This window comes from Lissotriton vulgaris, chromosome 10, assembly GCF_964263255.1.
Source record: "Lissotriton vulgaris chromosome 10, aLisVul1.2, whole genome shotgun sequence".
Taxonomy (NCBI): Eukaryota; Metazoa; Chordata; class Amphibia; order Caudata; family Salamandridae; genus Lissotriton; species Lissotriton vulgaris.
Window position 1 is genome coordinate 126,585,274 of NC_141698.1, and position 20,138 is coordinate 126,605,411.

Here is a 20,138-nt window from a genome sequence, read left to right on the forward strand (position 1 = left end):
CTCCGTGAGGCCTTTGGTTTACAAATTAGAATATTCTGCCCGCTAGGGGCGGAGTGATCTAACAGCCTTAGAGCACCCCCGTAGTGGGTTCTACCAGCCATTAAAGGCCCGCTCCCTTGTTAAAGGCCCAAGCCAAACTGGAGAGGGCCTTTAATGGCTGGTAGAGCCTGCTTCGTTGGGCTCTAAGGCTATATTACAGAACATGTATATTCATTGTCACTCAAATTAGTCATGCAATTTAGCACCATGAGTCAAAAATAGCAATCTAGCACTACTCTACAAGGACATCTCCCTCTTTCTACTTTAAGATTGATGTCCAATTAGTGATCCAAAGGCCGACATGGATCTTTAATTCACAGAATACTTCACCTTCAGATGTTGGTCAAATGAGCACTAGTGAGGTGGGTACTAACCCCCAGATTCATCAAGGACACATTTTGCGATTCCTTAATAGCGAAAAATACCAATTCGCTATTAAGGAATAGCAAAATGCTATTCATCAAGAAATCCATTCAAAAATAGCGAGTTCTAATAGTTCCTTAATTGCGACTCGCAAATTACGAGTCGCAATTAAGGAATATCTCCCCATTCATTCCTATGGGCCTAGAGGCCCATAGGAATGAATGGGAAGACCAACTCAATTTGCTACTCGCATTTAGCGATTCGCAAATTGAGATTGCGATTTCAAGGGTGCCCAAAGGACACCCTGTTGCACCCCTGAAATTGATGCCTGCACATATGTTACGCACACACACATGCCCTTAGGGCATGTGTGTGCGCAACATGAAACTTTGAAAAATGCACTTTAGTACATTTTTCAAAGTTTTTGCTATTTACCACGTAGTTAGTCTTCGCTGTAAATAGCGGTCTAAGATTGCGAAATCGCAATTTTCAAATGGTTCATGAATTGCATTTAAGGAATCTCAAATTGAGATTCCTTAAATGCAATTCATCGCAATTTAGCGATTTCTATAATTGCGATTTTTGCATTTGGGATGATGAATCCCAAATGCAAAAATAGCGCTCGCAAAGGGCCAGATTCTTAGAATCTGGCCCTTTGCGAGCCGATTTCGGCTTAATGAATCTACCTGTAAGACCTGTCATTCTCGTCTTGGGGCACGCTAGTTTGCAGTATATGCTATATACCTATCCATTGTTCTTTTTATTAAGACTAGCGAAACATTTTTGAAAATTATAAAACTAAAAACTAAAGCTTGCAAAAAGTAGTAACTGCGAACAGATTCCATTGCCTGGCCAGTTTACAAAAACTTTACTGGTGGAAAGTTGTTTTGCACCAAAATGTGAAACAAAAAGCCAATGCAAAAAATGACATCAGCACCAACCTCCATATACAAAAACGTTTGCAACAGCCAGGGCTGAAACCAATGCTCTGTTGCGCTTGTCAGGTGCAACAGTTATTGTTTGGACTTATTGATGCACTGTTGTGTAATGTAGGCCCAAAAGAAAGAAATGTCAGTTAACTAATTATTAATACACTTGCAAAAGTCAAGATGACTCAAACATGTAACTACCAGAGGTATCAGCATTGTATTTTGTGAGTCCTTAATAGCGAATTTTACCGATTCGCTATTATGGACACGCAAAAATGCAATGTACGTAGGTTTCGCAAATCAAATTGCGATTCCTACGCATTCCTTAATTGTGACTCGCAAATTGCGAGTCGCAAATAAGGAATGGCTTCCCGTTCATTGCTATGGGCCAAGAGGCCCATAGGAATGTATGGGAAGTGCACGAGCAATTTGCGAGTACCCAATTGGTACTCGCAAATTTCGCATGCAATTTCAAGAGTGCAAGGGTGCCAAAAGGACACCCTGTTGCACCCCCGAAATATGCATGTGTGCACATGTGGCGCACATACATGCCCTAAAGGCATGTATCTGTGCCACATGGCACTTAGAAAAATGCAAAACCGTTCATTTTTCTAAGGATTTGCAATTTACCACCAACTTGAAGTTGGTGGTAAATTACGATTCCTTAAAGCAGGGTCGCAATTTAAAAAGCCCTTCCTGCATTGCATTTATGGAATCGGAAATTGCGATTCTCTAAATGCATTCGCTAAATAGGTAATCGCTAAAATTGTGATTCCCTATTTTGCAATCGCCTTTTGGTATGATACATCCCAAAAGGCTTTTTCCTGTTTGCGAACGGGAAAACGCTTGATACATCTGGCCCTAAAAGAATAAAATGGGTGCAGCTGATTCTAAAATGATTCATTAAGAAGACCATTCAGAGTGAGAAGCAACGCGGAACAGAGAGCTCAGGTGTGCTCAGGCAAAATATCAGAGAGAAGACCATTCCATATTTCCACTTCGCAGTGTGGCTCACCGGTTAGAGGTGGCAGACCCGAGAGCAGAGGAAGGCCCGGGACCAGGGTTCGATTCCCGGCGCGGCAGGTTTCTGGACCAGGGTCAGCGGACTCGATAATTCTCTCGCCTCGATGCCCACTCTGATCAGCGATCACACTCGGCAACTCTGGGCATTAGCTTGCCTCATCTTCACTAATGGCCCCACCAGACCGCCGGGGATGCCTGGTCTCACCCTGGAGATACCCATTAAGGGACCATCTCTCAGGGAAGCCAGGAAGGGTTTCGCAGGGGTCGAAGCGCCTTGGGACCCTCCGGGTAAGTAGTGCGCTATATAAATGCCTATACATACATACATACATACAGTGTTCAGCATTTCAGCCCAGTCCAAACAGAACACCACCACAGCCAACACACTGCTGCATAATCACAGCATATAGAGCATGTTCTAATATAGATGGAACCACCTGGGAAACCATGGCTGCAAACACTAAACAACAAGAATATTTAAATTAAAGCTAATCAGAAGCAATCTGGCACCTTGGCGGGATGAATCGAATTTCACCAAAACAGTCTCATCCTGCCACAAGGTGCGTAAAATGAGTCCCATAAATTGAGCAATTATGGAATCTGTTAATTATAGCGCCTACAGACATTAGGTGGCACTATATAAAAACACAATTTTTATAAAATATGGCATTTAAAAATACTTTGCAGACTGTTCCTGTATGTTTTAAGGGATTGTCCTTCATTCTGTGGATTATTCTGGTACAGGTTATCACTGGCAAGAAACTGACCTCAAGAGACATGCCTAGCCCTTTAAAACGCTACGGGATGCTCTTTAAGTTGCACATTGAGGAGCACTTCTCAAGATGGCCTTAGTTAGGCATGCACAGCACTTGATAACGCTGCATGATGCAATTTAAGCATTTCAATTTGAGGATATTCAATAAAGGCCCCCCAGGAGGGCTGCTTGGCGGTTGGCTCGCTAGGCATTTGTCTCTTAACTTTTGAGGGTGCTAATAAAGTAGTTTCTGGTTACTGGAGGTTGCCGCTGATAACGACCATATGTTCTGTGTACCTCGCCCCCTTGAACAGTGCTTAATTTGTAAAATAAAAAATAAAAAAGTGCCAGGGCCCTCGTCAGGAGCCACTGCAGCTTGCACCACCTGTTGACCCTGCCAGAGCTGCCAATGACAGAACCGACGCACTACGAATCATCACACTATTAAAAGTGTGGCAATTCCAGGCCCCTAAAGCCATACAATGGCCTGGGTGGTAAGTATTAGTCATTTTTATTGTGTACTGAATTAATAAACAGCTGTGGTGCACATATTTAAATTCGACTGTTAGCGCCACCGTGTGGCAGATTGTCGTAGGCGCCAGTGCTGAGAATTAAGTGATGTGCCGAGCACCGGAAACCACCGGCTCAAATTAAGCACTGCCCCAGAAGCACCACAAAAAATCTATAATCCAAGCAAAGAAACAGCTGAGTGGCTGTGGTACAAGTCCAACAACCCCCCTCCCCCCCCAACAAACTAGTGACAAACTTTAGCTCCTGTGGGTGTCTCAGCACAAATATTTGCTAGGGCCAGTATCTTTGCATTCCATCTGTGCACAAACGTTAGTGTTTGACTCTGTAGGTATTAATGTCTGTCTGCAGATACAGTTGTAGAATGATGATGGTACACAGGTAACTATTTCAAGGTGCGGGATGTTTTTATTTGTATTTAGTGATGGCTGCTGTGTCACTGTGGCGATGTTACTTAACAACTACGATGCTCGTGACGGAACGGTTCCGTCACGAGCGTTGGTTGGGCTGTGCTGGTGACGGAACCGTTCCGTCACGACCACGCCCGTTTTAGAATCTTCAGCACAGCGCGAAAATTTGTGCCGCGCTGATGCGGTTAATTGTACAATAAATGTAATTCTAACTCTAACCACAGGGGACATGTAAGATTAATACTTAAATATTAAAGTATGGTTCCTCTGGCCCCAAAGCCAAGTATTGAATGCATGCGGCCTTGTCCTGCAGGTGACAGATTCATTTTAGCTGATGGCTACAGTCTGCAGGCGGCATAACGCCAAGCAGAACTTGACCACGGACATTTGCCAACACAAGGTCTCTCAAAAGAGACCGAGAGTTGGAAAGGACTGCGAAACGTGGAGGATACATAAATACATAAATCTGTTTTTTTGCCGAAACCGCCGTTGCCAGCACGTGGCTCGATTCCCTCCAAGCAGCCCTTGGAACGAGCATTTGATTGGCTGCCGCGCAATAGCCGAAAGGCACTGTGCTAGGCTCCTGGACTCCCTGGCAGCCAATCCCGCAAACTGCTGCTGCCTAACTGAGACTAACGACCAACAGGCTTTCAGAAATAATTTTCTGTTGATCTGGAGTAAATCCCCTCCGAGGAAGCAGCGCATCCAATCAGAAACTGTCCGTCTACATTCTGGCCCTCATAAATCAGCGTTTACCCAGGGAGAGGGGGAAATGCTGAAATCTACAGTGAGAGTAGTAGACAATTTAAGAAAGCTAACTGCTGTGTTTTTCTCTCCTATTACCTGCAACAAAATATAAAACTGAAACAGCAATACATTATCTGGCTAAGAAGCAATAATGAAGTGGGACCCTCAAAACCACTCCAGTGTCTTCCAAATCAGGCTTTAGAAAACCTGTAAGTAAATGGGCCAATGGAGGGTCCAGACCCCAATAGCTCCTTCCCTGGAAGTAAGAAAAGTAAACCTTGTAACAGGAACCCGAGTCATTTGACACCGGCAAACCTGGATTGCCGACAAAATGCCAGGTATTGCGGTTGCTCCATAGCAGATAATCCATGGTTCCAAACTTGGCGTTAGATTATGGCATAAAAATCAGCGGTATTGTATAATGTCTGGTGTGTACGCATTCAATGGCAACTCTCTCGTTCATACTTTATGTCGGTGCTAGAAAAGCACGCCTATTTCTGCAGAAATTCTGAGGAAACCTAAATTGCTGCTCCATTATGGAAGAGTAAGTGGCCCACTTGCATGGTGAGGGGTTTACAGCGAGAGTATCTTGCGTTGGACAGACTACAACAGCAGGATGACCCTTCCAAGGGAAGACAGGATCCATGACCCCAGGCACCGGAAAGTTTGGCACTAGCCGAGGTCCCAGCCACCAGGACACAAATTTCCAGTCACTGTCTTGGTGCCAACATATCGCTTTCACTACGTGCGAGGATGGTGAGAAGTAGAAGAACTCACATCAACGGACTTCAGTGCACACTTTCAGGGGTCTCCAAACCGGTCCTGGAGTGCCGGATCCATGCCAGATTTTTTAAATTACTACATGTATCTCAATGGGGATATCCCAAAAATCTGGCATGGATCCGGCCCTCCAGGACTGGTTTGGAGACCCCTGCTTTAGGTGGATGACACGCTGTGGATCATCACTGAATGGGCTACCAAAGGCGATGGGAGAGTTTGGACGCCTGACATTGACCAACACGCACGTCATAATGGAAGAGAGCCAATGTATGCATCATCCTTTGGGGCTTAGGAGGTAAAACCTCTCACCAGCTTACATCTTTTAATGCTGCATCACTATTGCCAATTTACCAATTTATAGTATTCCACTATAGACAGCCGCGCCCCCTGTCTTTAGTTACAGAAAAGAAAGATGAGAAGGAAAGTTTGTGTGAGGAATGAGCGCTGATCGCCACAAACTCTAATGTTTCCACTAGTGGGATACGTGTCAAAATAAGTGGGAAGTGGTTTGGGTTAAGATGATCTGATTAACTGGGATGTGAGTTGCTTAGGTGTGCGAAAATGACTGTCTACGCTGGGAATCTGGCCCGTGATGCTGACGTAGCTAGTGTACAAGAAGCCGTCCAGTCCCTTTCGGAGTCCACAAAGAACAGCAGGAGTTTCCTTGGTCCTGGTCTGCCCCTAGTTTTAGATGTTCTGCCAAATATGTCCTGAGGATAAGAAAGAAGGACGGAAGGAACAGCCGTCTGTGTTCTGATTGGCTGGTGTGGGAGACAGGAAGGATCCGCTCTCACAGGACCATTGTGCTGGCTCTGAGTTGGTGAACAGTATGCCTAATATACCCGTGAGCCCATGAGTATTTGCATCGTGCTTTCCCTGTGACAGACGTATCACTCCAGCCTTAACTGGCTAGCAGCCGCCTTCTTATTGTGCGCGGGCGCATTGGCGTTTGTCTTTAGTAAGGAAATACTGCAAGTCCAATTTTTACATTTGGCCTTGAGGCAGCTTCAGCAATCTAGCCAGCCTCATGGTTTTGAAAAATATATTCATAAAAATAAATTCGTAGAGGGAATTTTAATAAGGACTGTTCAACCACTGGTTAGTTTAAGTGTTACTGACATTTTGCATCTGCCAACACAATAATATTAATAATCCACATTTGTAAAGCGCGAACAATCACCCGTAATGGTCTCTAGGCACTGGGGGCCGTCGGGAAGATTAAGCAAGCTATTGCCCAGAGTCACATGGTCCTGGGCTAATCTGCCGCCAGCACGAGGAATCGAACCGTGATCCCCAGATTCCAGAGTCAGTCGCCCTGGCCGCGGCGCCACACCTCTTCCATCACAACACACACTGCTTTGGTCAATGGGTCAGTCCACCACATACATTGGTTCACTTCCATTGTGAGTGATAGCACTTTACCTGGACACATACGCACAGCCACCTGAAAAAGAGCGCACTTCAATGACATGGCTGCTGTTCCTGGGCCACGCCTTAATTTTTATATTTGTCATTTTTTCTGCACAATACATATATTTTAAACAAAGGAAAAATACAGAAATACAAAACATTGCACGGTTGTCAAGGCCAGGTCTTTTGGCTCTGCCATTGCTTGTTCAAAACTAGGATTACCATAACTTAATTTTGATTTCCTGTTTTAATACCTTATTTACCATCACAGATGCAACAGTTTTAGGGTTTTAAGTGGTGGACCCTATATTGAGGTCCTCTTTGGCATGGATGAATACTCTAAAATATAATCTATTGATAAGTTCAATTATGGAACAATCTTTAAAGTCTTTTTTTCCAATTGGCTGGTTTAATATTATAAATCCTGCGCAATGTCCTAATGGCGTATAAGGTTTAGGTCCTATTTTTATTTATTTTTCAAAACGTAAATAATTTGGTTTTTCACAAAATCCATAAAATGCTATTTCATTTCCATACAGATGAACACTTCTGTCAGAAGTCCAAGACCTCAGCTATGCCTCTCCTCTAGGGATCTCGTATAGATGTCACGTTTGCATTTTACACTCTAGGAAAACCACATTTTATTTCCGATACTAAAACATTAAAACAAGGACTACATCATAAAACGTAATAACAACAGCAATGCAAGTGTGCACCTGTAATCAAAATTTCACCGCACTGCCTGATCAATGCACACCATTTCATTTTATAATTCTGAGCATAGTTCAGCGCAGACTTTTCTGCTGGAGTCATTTCTGAGCCAAAAAGGCCATTTTTCATTTGCTATGAAAGTCTTAAGTAAATAATGTGCTGCTGAATAAATCACGCGGATGTCCTAAGGAGACAACAAAACTCAAATAAGCCACATTAGCAAGTGTGGGGAAAAAGCTTGATTAAAGAGCTGGCAGAAACTCAAAACACGGAAATACCAAAAGCATCCACAGTGCAGAAGCATAAACGAGCTGAAGGCCAGACTGGGGCGCTGGAAACGAGGAACAACTAATATTCGATTAGATTCCCATTAATGTGGCCACAAACATGCAATTCAGCGACTTCGGGCTGCAAACGCCTTTCCCAAGAACTGCAGAACTGCGAAACACAAATGCTGCACCTTTATTGAATTATTAGCTCCAGTATGAATAGTTTTAACAATGCCTGTCGAATAAGGATATTTGTAGATCTCAGACAAACAAACCCCCTTCACCTACAACGTTTGAGCCTTATAATTAAATTGAGCCAACAAAACTGACTTGAACACAAACCCTTGTGGATGTGGATTTCCAAGTACTGACACTCTTCAAAACATGGTTCAGGGACCACTGGAGCACCTTATGCCACGAGTGTTATCTGTAACAAGCATTGGCAACGCCAATAGGTCTAGCTTTAAAGGAATGTTGTATTGTAATGTGAAGCATTACAAGTAAATGCACTTTTGTGGAGGCAAAGAACTGTAGAATAAGATTGGTTTATTTTATTTATTTATTTATAAAGTTTTATATAGCGCAAACTAGATCCAGAAGGATATCAGAGCGCTTTACAATTTGAGGCAAAGGTAACAAATCAGAACATTAGTCTAACATGGGGAATCTAACAGTTTCCCATAGAGACCTTGTCTGGTCAAATCCGACTCCAGAGAATGGCATGAGATGGCACCTAAAGAAAACGTTAATGAATTTTGAGAATTTCACATTATGAGAAATTCACACATTTTGCAAGCACAAATAATAATTAGCATAACCCAAGTTAGTGGTGTAGGTTAAAAGGTCAGGTCAAGGTTGAACTGTCAAGCCAGGCCTAAAAATACATGTTGGTTAATGACTGCATTCCTCTCATCTGTGCTGCTGCCAGAAAAAGAGAAACTCCGTAAATAATTTTGTTATCTAAGATACTTTTACATTACACTATCATGTGTGTGTTGCTGAGAATTCAAGCTCAGCCAGCTGGATAAGCAAAATGATCACATCTGGCGGAGGACAAGCACTTTTTGTGGAAGCACACAACTTCTGCCCAATCAAAATATGTACTCCTGGCTCCCAATGTGTGGGCAGAGCCAAGTCACACTCTAGTAATACTTAATTAACTATCTGGCAACAGCTGCGCCCTCAAGCCAGTTAATTTAAACAAAGAATCCAGACGGGTGGTTGGCCATCCGGCCTCCCATGTTTCTCATTGGTACATAAGTCCAAGAGCTAAGCTTCTCTTCCTTACTGGAGGTAACAAGAGAGCTTGTTGCCCCTCCAAGGACCCTCAGCATCGAAGTGGACTTCATCCCTAAACCAGTAGTGTGCCAGGAGGTGCATTTGCAGAGTGGTGGAGAAATGGGGCGTGGCTTCCACAGACCTCTCAGCAATACCGCTGTGTGAGACTTAGTGGTGGTAACATTGGGCTTGTTGGCCCCCAAGGACCCTCTGCAGCCAAGGGGACCTCATCCCCCAACCAGCAGTGCACCAGGTGACGCATTTGCAAAGTGGTGGAGAAAGGGCAGTGGGGCCTCCGGCGATTTACCATTCCTGCAATTTTTCCAATGTTTTATTTTATTATTTATTACGGTGGGAGGCTGCATGGCCCCCCCTCCCCTGACCGATAGCGGCACCAGGGACCCCATCCCTCTGGGCCCGGCCTTTCTTTAAAAAAAATTATTGTGCTACCCAGGGCACCCAGTTATTTATGTTGGGGACCGCGAGGGAAGCCTCAAGGCCACCGCGGTGCCTGCCAGCTCCCCGCTTCCTGTGGGAGTCGGCATTGCTTTGAGGGAGGGAGCTTTTGTACGCACATGCAGCTGCCTCTCTGTCAAAGCAACTGTGTTCCGCTTTGAGCAAGTAAGAGCAAAATGCTCTCACTTGCTCAAAGCAGAGCACAGTTTGCTATGGCTTGGAGGGAGCGGTAATGCTCCAGCCAAGCCATAGCAAACAGCTATGTCCCAGGGGGGGGCATCCCGGGACATAGTAGGAGCCTGTTCTGGGGCGTGGTGGTCCCCAGGGTCATGTATGAAGCGGCCCCCCTCCTTTCTTATAATTTACTCTGAGCGAGGTGGTGATCCCTGGGACTGTGGGGGGGGGGCTACGCTGCCCCCACATTCACAAGGACAAAAGACCTGGGGAGGGGACGGTGCCAGGGGCTGAGGGGGTCCGTGCAGCCTCCCCGCATTAATTAAAAGTAAATCCCAGAGGAGGTGGCGTCCCCCAGGGCTGCTAGGGTCAGTATGGCCCACTTTGTATATAGATAAAGCCCCGAGGTGGTGGCGGTCCCCGGTGATGGGAGTCCAAGAGGATCCCCAGTCCTAAAAAAATAAGCCCCAGGGAGGTAGTGGTCCCCGGGGCAGCGAGGGAAGCTATACAGTCCTCCCCTGTATTTTCCCTTTCATCAAGTCCCCGGAGGTAGTGGTCCCCGGGGCATCGATGAGCCCAGAAGTATAGGACTGTGTATACCCCTCCTTTATTATAATGCCCCTGGGACCGATTAGAAACGAAGCGTGGGAGCCTGCGGATGAAGAACCCAAATAAAAGACAAACACAAATGAAAAGGATCAATTAGTCTTATTGTGGATCAAGTTTCTGTGTATTCATTTTTGTTTGTTGTCTCTCTTTTTGTTTGAAATGTCTCTAATGCGTGGCCATAGAGCAGCTGTCCGTTCGAGGTGGGCAACCTGGTTTTGGTAACACAGTGATAACTTCAGGTGGTGCAGCATTGGGTCCCCTGCAGCCATAACTTGTTCAGTAGATATCAGAGTATACTCATCCTGGTCATATAAGGCGAGGATACCGTTTTATGGATGGCCTACTAGGGTGAGATCCAGATCCACCATGAAACATATGCATATATGAACTTTCTGGGTCAAGCATAACAGTGGCACTAACCATCATTATCAAGGTGGCGTGCTTAGGATTATCACTCACCAAGCGTAGAAACGCACTGGATAGTTTTGGCTCTTCGATGAGACACTAAGTTTCAATCTCAAGCCTATGCATTGGATACAAATGTAGAGAACACACGGCAAACCTGATACCAGCACATATATTCATGCACCAGGAACTCCCAACCGTTTTTTCATTTATTAAGGAGGGGACCGCGCATAGCTTCGACCTGCTTCAAATCAATTCATTTGACACACCTGAGCGATTTATATTATTCGCTATTAGCTTTTATTTGCCCAAGCCCCCAATAAAGTATCCATCACTGCCTCGTTAAAGGGATAAAGGGGCTAGGAAGATGTTTGCCCCAGTTGGGGGACTACAGTCAAGTCCTTAGTTTTAACCTTCAAGGTAGAGAGCTGGAGGTCAAGTACTACAGCCGCCCTACGCATCACCATGGCGCAGTAAGATGGCCTCTCTTACATAACTAACAAGAAATAATTTGATATGGGCTTATTGGGACATACATATTAACTGGGTTATAGCCCCCCCCCTCCCTAACTCGCTTTACTGGCTCCAGCAAAACCCCTCGCTTTCTTCAGGCTAACATTTCAGGGTCACGTTTAGAACTTTTTTTTAACCTTAGTTTTATTGGGACTCAGTATGCTTCTCTTCATTTGTTCTTATGAACTGCAGAGCGGGGTCGCCGGAAATTAGCCGCATTCATCCCTCACTCGTTTGAGGTGGCCCTATTTTCTCCCACTTTCCTGGGTGTATTCTGGACCTCAGCGTCTGCACTGCAAACGGTAAATTTGGTATGTTTCTTAGTATTTACCACTCTTTTATAAGCGTCAACTTCTGCTTTCATGTTCTGCACATGAGTTTTCTCTTGGGCTTTGAATTTCAGAGTAGTGACGCATGCAGACGTCATGACAACCATCCTCCCCCGCTGAGAAGTCAGCCACATCAGTTGCTGCACTTATCTGATTTGACACTGAAACGCACTAAGTGGCATGTTTTTAGCAAAGTGTAGCAAAAATTACCACAGCCATTTGGTGTACCTTCCTAAAATAGCTGTTGCACTTGCTAGCCTTTGCAGACCTTCTGGCACCAACACAAACAGAAGCATAACAAATCCCTAACATAAACAGAAACATAACATTATGTGCAGACACAAATGTATACTTCTGTAATCACTAGAGCACAACCATTTTTAGTTTTGATTTCCAACTCGTCAAAAAGAAGTTTCTACCCACCCTTAAAACTCTTTATATCCAAATATTTCTAACTTTAGATGTCCCTTCCTTTACTGGTAATGATTTTAATACATTTACCCTCCTCTTGTTTCAAATTAATTCTCGCTCCTGTCTTGATTCTTCAGAAGAACCTCTTCTAAAAACGGGAAAAGCATAGGGAACGCAACCAAGAAATTAAATAAATCACAGTCCCAGTCCGAACAGGTCAAACAGTAGTTAAAATTCAATCTGAATATCTTTTTAGGGGACAGATACATCTTCTTATAATATTCTGTTGAATGAGTCGATGTTCCTAGTCAGTTTCCAGATTCCTCACACTTATTCTAGCTTTTAATCAATATAAGAAGTCTATACTCTCTGCCAAAACCGACTATTTCTCCTCTAAAATCCTGTCCGCTGGAAACCAATCGAGAGAAATCTTTACAATCGTACAGGACCTGGCTTTCTCGGACAGAATCGCCCTCAAACCCTCCCCTTCTCAGGCCCTTTGCGACTCTCTCAACAACTATTTCATGGATAAAATTATAACTATCAAGTCCAACATCTCTCCTCCCTCTCCCTCTTTTTCAGATCCTCTGCCCCCGCCTGCCCGGTCGTACCTTGACCACACCCCCCCTGACTACTAAGACGTTTCTGTCTCTCCTCCTAACGGTAAAATCAGGTTCTCCATCTGATATCTGCCCGGCACACATCTTGAGACAAATCTATCTAGCTTGTCCCCCCCCCCTCACTTTCCTCAATAACTCCCTTGTCCAAGGCATTGTCCCACAATCTCACAAATCTGCTACAATAATCCCCATTTTAAAGAAGTCCGGTGCAGACCCCTCTTTGCTTGTAAACAACCGCCCTATCTCTCTCTTACCTTTTCTAGGAAAAATATTGGAACGTCATGTCACCAAAGTGCTCAGTGCTTTCGTTGAGAAGAATGGCTGCTTAGCCTCCCGCCAGGCTGGTTTCCGCCCGGCGCACTCGACGGAGTCTGTAGTTCTCTCCGTTATGGACAACCTCAGAGAGGGTATGGACACCAACTTACCCCAAGCTTTGGTTCTCCTTGATTTATCCGCCGCCTTTGACACGGTTGATCATTCCATTCTTCTTTCCCGTGTCGGGGCGGCTGGTATCAGGGGAACCGCGTTGGTTTGGCTTTCTTCCTTCCTGAGGGACCGTACTCAGGCTGTCCACCTGGCTGATTTCTCTGCTCCTTCCTGCAAGGTTCAATGTGGGGTTCCACAAGGGTCTTCTCTGTCCCCCCTTTTGTTTAATTTGTACATTTCCCCTCTCATTTTTGCATTACAGCAGATGGAGGTCACGTTTTACAATTACGCTGATGACCTCCAGCTTATTTTTAATTTATCCTCCTCCCCAGAGTCCATCCACAATTTTCAATCGGTTATGTTTTTTATTAGGGACTGGATGAACTACAATCACTTGAAACTAAACCCGGATAAAACCGAGCTGTTTTTGACAGGTGGTTGCTCCAGTCCCTGGAATTCTTTGTTTTGGCCTTCATCTTTAGGCTCCCCGCCTTCCCCCTCCTCTTCTGTCAAAACCCTAGGGATCAAACTAAACGCTCACCTCACCTTGCACTCCCGGGATTAGTTCTGTTGTTTCATCTTGTTTTGTCACTCTCCGCACTATTCGAAAGATTTCTTGTTTTTTGTCTTTCTCCGTACTCAAACTTATTCTCTCAGCCATGGTCATCTCCCGCCTCGACTATGGCAATGCTTTGTATACCGGCGTCCCTGCATACAACCTTCGGTGACTTCAACTGGTGCAAAACCAGGCCGCTCGACTTGTTTACAATCTCTCCAACTCTCATCACTCCACCCCCTTGCTCAAGGCATTGCATTGGCTTCCCATCCGGGAGCGCGCCCTTTTTAAGATGGGCTGCATTACTTTCCAGGCCCGGGCAGGGACGGCCCCTGCCTTTGTCACCTCTGAAATGAAAGCCTACCTCCCCAGTAGAGAGTTGCGTTCCTCCTCGCAATCTCTTCTGTTTGTCCCTCGCTTTAGGAAGAAGAAGTCTGGAGGTGTTACATTTTCTACTCTAGCCCCTGCCTTTTGGAACACTCTTTCCCTCTCCCTTAGGTCCTCTCCTCATTACTTGGAGTTCCGAAAAGCATTAAATACATTTCTCTTTACCCAAGCTTTCTCACATTAGCAGCCTACCTTCCCTCTGTCCCCTGGTCCGTATCCCTAGCGCCAAGAAACCGCTTGGTAGTCGTGCGCTCTATAAATAAATATTTTTAATTTCAATTTTACCCAAGATGATTGCCACACGCAAACCCCCAATTTTGTTATGCAAAACAATCTGCACTTTTGGGTAATTTCACATTTTTCTTTTCGTAAGACATGGTTTGTAAATAGCTGCATCTCTACACAAGATCCACTCTTCTGTTCTTCACTGTGAAACACAGTCCTTAGGATAGAATCCTCCCTCGCTGAAGCACTCTCTGCTAGTGCAATGGAGATTGTATAAACTTTCGAATGCAGTAAAAAGTCAGGATTTTGAGATGCTCCAACTCACTTCTTCTCATACCACCAAAACGGAAAAAGAAATCCTCTCGGACACGCTCATTCTATGGAAATGCTCCTAGGATCTGGAACTCACTCCCTATAGATCTTCACTGCAATCCCTCCTTTTCCTGCTTCAAACTGGACCTTAAACACCTACTGCTCAACAAATACTTCAACACGCATACAATCCGAGCTCTGTTCCCAAAGCTCAGACCCAAGCAGACTTGACCAGTTGCAGCAGTCAACTGGTTGTTTCAGCTGTCTACTAGGTCATTTACGCCATTAACTTATGCTGCTCTGATGTCCGCATAGTTTATCTACCTTGATTGCCTGACGATTATCTTGGTCTGTATATATGTATGCTTATACACAAGGTTATGGATCCCAGGTGGGAACCCTAGGAGGGTAGAGAGGTCCTCAATTAAGAGGATGGGAGGGATACGTCCTCCCTGTCATAGGCTCAGAAACACTTTAAAGTTACGCCCCCATACACCCAGTTTTCATAAGTGCACCCTAAAACATGGTTGAGCCCACCCCAACCTTTAGGAGTTGGGGTGAACCCGATGATGAAGCATGCCACTACTAGAGTGAGTGTGAGTTATATAAAGAAAAGGGTCTCTTTCCCTTCCCACCCACAATAGTGGGTGGGCTACCATCTGGTGTACTGACCATCCCCCATCTCCGTACCTCTTCTACAGGAACCTTCCTGGTTCCAGGGTGTATATATGTATGTACTTCAATCAAACGATCTTGCATTATATGTGCAGCGGTCTGACATCCTTGGGTCTTGCGAGAGCTATATAAAACATATAAATAAATAATATGTGGTTTTCTGGCTTTGGGCTCCTGTGTGAAGCAGCTTACGCCATATGCTATATCTTTTCAATTAAAAGTGGGTGGATGTAAGAAGCATATCCTCTTATATCGGTGCCAACCGTGTAGATCTTCAAAGAAGATCCCACCTACTGATTGTTCCCTCACCATGTGGAAGATTGTCAAATCTGCAAGTCATTCTCAAGCACGACAAATAAATCAGGAGCCCGGAGGCTCTGTGCCTTCAGAGATAATGGGCTAATGATTCTTCTGGCAGAGAGGTTCAAGGTGCACCTCCTTCGTGGATGATGCTGTCCCTCCAAACGTGCCAGTGAAGAAGAAAAGGAAGCACCCATTTGCAAGGACTAAGTCTTGAGGAGGGTTAAATAAAAAAGGGTGAAAAGGTAATTCTGCCATTTTTGTTTCTTGTCAAAAGACCCACAAGGAAGAACACTGATGCTGTATTTTAAGACTTACCAAAAATGTCTGATCTCGTACCTTTCATGGTACTTACCCTTATCATTAGTATTGCCAATGGCCAATGCTACGGCAGGATTTCAATGTCAGGGCCTCTGACCCTCTGGTCTATAACTTTTAGATTAATCTTTTCCACTTCTTTCACGTCACTTGAGCACTTCTACAAGCAATTTCTCATGCGCTTATAAGAGCAACCTAACAGCATTTGATTGTATGCAAATTAATTTTTCAGTCTAAAAATATAAAGAATTGAATTGATTTTCATGATACAGTGTCCAATTGTGTTTTCTCCCCCTCACAAATATGAATTGTGTTTGATGTAAATACAATATTGAGTATTGTTGTGTATCCTAGCCAATAGGACCAATTGTTTTTTGTTTCGTATTGCACCCAGGACCTTTGGCCATTTTGGGTTACCTCATTAGCTTGTAATGTCTGTTCTTTCACCTAGGGAACAGGATTCAGGTAGAACCAGATAGTAGGTCCTGTAGAAGGCTTGCATCACTATCAATGTCCCTTGTACCACTGTTTTAAGGTCAGAGGATGATCTTTCTACATGGAGCAGGGGAAGCCCCTAGACCAGGGGTCTCCAAACCGGTCCTGGAGGGCCGGATCCATGCCAGATTTTTGGGATATCCCCATTGAGATACATGTAGTAATTTTAAAAATCTGGCATGGATCCGGCCCTCCAGGACCGGTTTGGAGACCCCTGCCCTAGACGGTATACCTCACTGACTGGATGGGGGCTCGGTACTATATCCACCACTCGCCTGCTCTTCCTAATGAAACAAACCAATGTATCCTACAGTGCACTGTTCACCTTACTCTGTATGACGGGCACTCAGATGCCTAGTACCAGCTGTGCAAAACTCCATTTGCAACCATAGTAACAGTTTCTAGTTTTACTACGAGGTGGCACAGACTACACAAGTTGAGAGCTGGAGAGAGCAAGGAGGTAGGAATAAACGGTACCGCTTGCAAAGAACCATACTCTCAAAACAAGTATTCTAACATCAAACTAATTCAAGTCTATAGCTTACTAGTTAAAAAGTAATAGTTAATCAACAGGAGAGAAAGGGTCAATAAGCCACTCTTATACCCCTTAGAGTCAAGTGGAATAAACAGCAAAAGAGTAACCTGAAAGCACAAATTAGGAAGTGGATAAATAGAATCAGTTACCACAACCAAACTTGTTTCAAAACAACAAGGGCTCGTGGCAGGGGAAACCTTCACGCCCAGAGTATTTCTATCTAAGCGACAGCCCGCTTGTGTACCTATTATGAACACATCCACATGCGTGGATATGTACCACGTATGTGCCCGCTTGTGTACCTATTATGAACACATCCACATACGTGGATGTGTTCATAATAGGTATACAAGCAGGCTGTTGCCTAGATAGAAATACTCTGGGCGTGAAGGTTTCCCCTGCCACGAGCCCTTGTTGTATCCTCTTCGTAATCGCAGAATGGGATACCCCTCTAATATTTGAGGGCCTGCACACGGTACTTCCAGTGTTGCGGAGTATAGTAGTCTGTTTCCCCTCCCTGAAGTTGGCGCCTTAGCGTGCGTCGTACGTTGGTTGCGGTATGTATGGTCCTGACGAATGCTGAGCCGACAGGTAGCTCATGAAAGCAGAAACATGTTGACCTTTGTATAATCACTTTAGGACATATCCGGTTCAAATTAACTCAACCGTTTTATGTACGTCCTTTCACACTTGTTTTTAGCTGAGCATATACTATCCCTTTATTAAAAGGAATTCTCGAGGTTTAGGAATAGTTATAACTTCTTTTAATCATCACTTTTTCACCATATGGTACTAATTCACGTACCCACATCAAGGACCCAATGAAGATAACTGGTTACTGACTTTTGTCGGTACCTGAGGGTTCTCTTTTCACAGTGTTTTCTAACTCACCTTTTATTATGTTTTTTGAAACAAGTTTTGGTGTGGTAACTGATTCTATTTATCCACTTCCTAATTTGTGCTTTCAGGTTACTCTTTTGCTGTTTATTCTAGTAAAAAAGTAACACAACTGTGTTCACGCCTAATTCTGTGCTGGTTAAATGGTGCATTATAAACTATTTTACCATTGTCAAGCGTATAACAAAAAGATAGCGGCCTGGCAAAAAAACTAAAAAAGCAGCAAAAAACTTTCGAGAACATGGTGTTTAACTTCCACTGTATTATTGACCTATATAGTAACTTAACTGAATCCATGACACATATATTTTTAACATCGTGGAATGTGGTGTGTACTAACATAGGTCCCAAGAGTGATCGCTCAGCCAGTTCTAGCTTTTTTTAGCCTACAATCCAGAGGATTGATGCTTTGCTTTTTAGCTTTCCGTTTTTTCTATTATAAGTCACTTCAAATCCCCGCGTTGAAGGGACAGACTGGAGGTTTCACAAAGCGGACAAGGGCTTGCTGGGCTGGCAGAAGTCTATACAGATTAATTGGGCCGCTCACTGTCACAGTTTTTCTTTTCACTAATGACAGAAAAGCATCACTATCTGGAAATAAAAATACTTAATTATTTCATATACCCCTCTCTTGTCAAAGTGCCCTATTAAATCAAAAGTAAGAAATCTGGGAGTCACATGGGATGTGCAGGTCAACCTTAAAAGACTAATTGGAGCAGCAATTCGAGCCACAATCTTAAAATGTATGCTACTTAATCAAACTTTCTTCCATATTGCCAGAAAACCACCACAAAGTTGAAGGTTTACCCACTGTCTCCGCCTTGTTTTCGGCAAGGCCCTACTTGATGGCTTTCCAATATACCCTATCAAGAACCTGCAAAAAGCCCAAAATGCTGCGGGCCACCTCATATCTGGGCTAAAAAATATGTGAAGCTGTGGCAGGCCAATTTAAAAAGCGTTCATTTCGAAATAGTCTGTCTTAACCTGCAAGTGCATTGAAAGATCCGGTTCAACATGCCAACAAAAAAACACCAACCACCCTGCCTTCTCCGCACCACAGAAAACATGTGACTCATACCAAGGCCCATAAACAAGAGCAGAGCCGACAGGAGAGTGATAGTTTGGCTAACCCCACCTCTGAAACAGACATCTGCAATGCCCCTTCCCCTTATGCCCTTCAGAATCAAGCTCAAAGCGCATCTTTTCTAAACCTAGTATCACTGAGAAATGTTCTGTAATATGCCTTACTTTTTTATGCATGGCAAACAGCCCAGCCAAGTTTCCACGGTCCATGTGTGATGTTCTACTCCAGTCCAGGCTTTTTCCTTTGATTTCTGAGTCTTGTAGTCCTGTTTTTAAATGGAATACATAAAACTACAAGTCCCAGAATTCATAGAAAAAAACCTGGACTGGAGCAGGACATCGTGCATGGATCTTGGAAACTTGGCAGGGCTGTTTATGACTCTCAAGGCATCCATAATTATTGTTATATTTTCCCAGACAACTACTGTAATTAGCTGTGCAATTCAGAAATGGACTGGGATCCAAAAGCAGCCCTGTCAAAAATGTTTAGACCAGCCCTACTCCCTTCCTCCATCTTCGCATGTCTCTCCCCTTCTGCCCCCTCCTGCAGTAACCCCCAGGGTTCTGAAGAAAACAACACAGGCGGCGACAATCGTCCTTACAATATAGACTCCAACGGGTCCTGTCCCCCGGTGAAATGCCGGGTGGCACAAATGCCTTGTCTGCCCTAAAGCTGTTGTTTCAATGTCTCGTGTATCTGCAATATTACAGCTGCGCTCCATCTAGCGCCTGGAAGCAATTCCATTGCTCAGCGTGCTTTAAAGAAATAAATCAACTTAAACTTGTTTATGCTGTGTAGTGCTGGCTTTATGGCTCAGTGAGTTGAACGCTTACCACTGAAACGCGGGTTAACCTGCTGGTCGCAAGTTAGAATCCATGAAAAGCAGACCCAGGCGTCCATCCTCCCAGGTCGATAAAATGAGTACCGTAGAAAATTGGATAACAGCACTACCTGTTATTTACAGCGCTAAGAAACAGCAGCAGTGAAGTACGAAGGCTATCTAAAAGCATGTCATTGCTTCGCAAAAGACAGCAGAGGTGAAGTTAGAAGCAAGCGATCCACACATTCTCCGCTGTAGGGGCTTCACGTCTATAGGCCATGCTGGCTCCCCCCTCCCCATGATCACAATTACCGCCTGGCGGTGATGGGACCTGTGCTGTCTGAAACACA

At 44.4% G+C, this 20,138-nt stretch overlaps 1 protein-coding gene across 1 annotated transcript in view; it reads right to left on the reverse strand.

Moving 5' to 3' along the window:
• Positions 1-20,138, reverse strand: part of SDK1 (sidekick cell adhesion molecule 1) — a 1,937,536-nt gene that overhangs the window by 401,954 nt on the left and 1,515,444 nt on the right. The gene's annotated exons all lie outside the window — the stretch shown is intronic.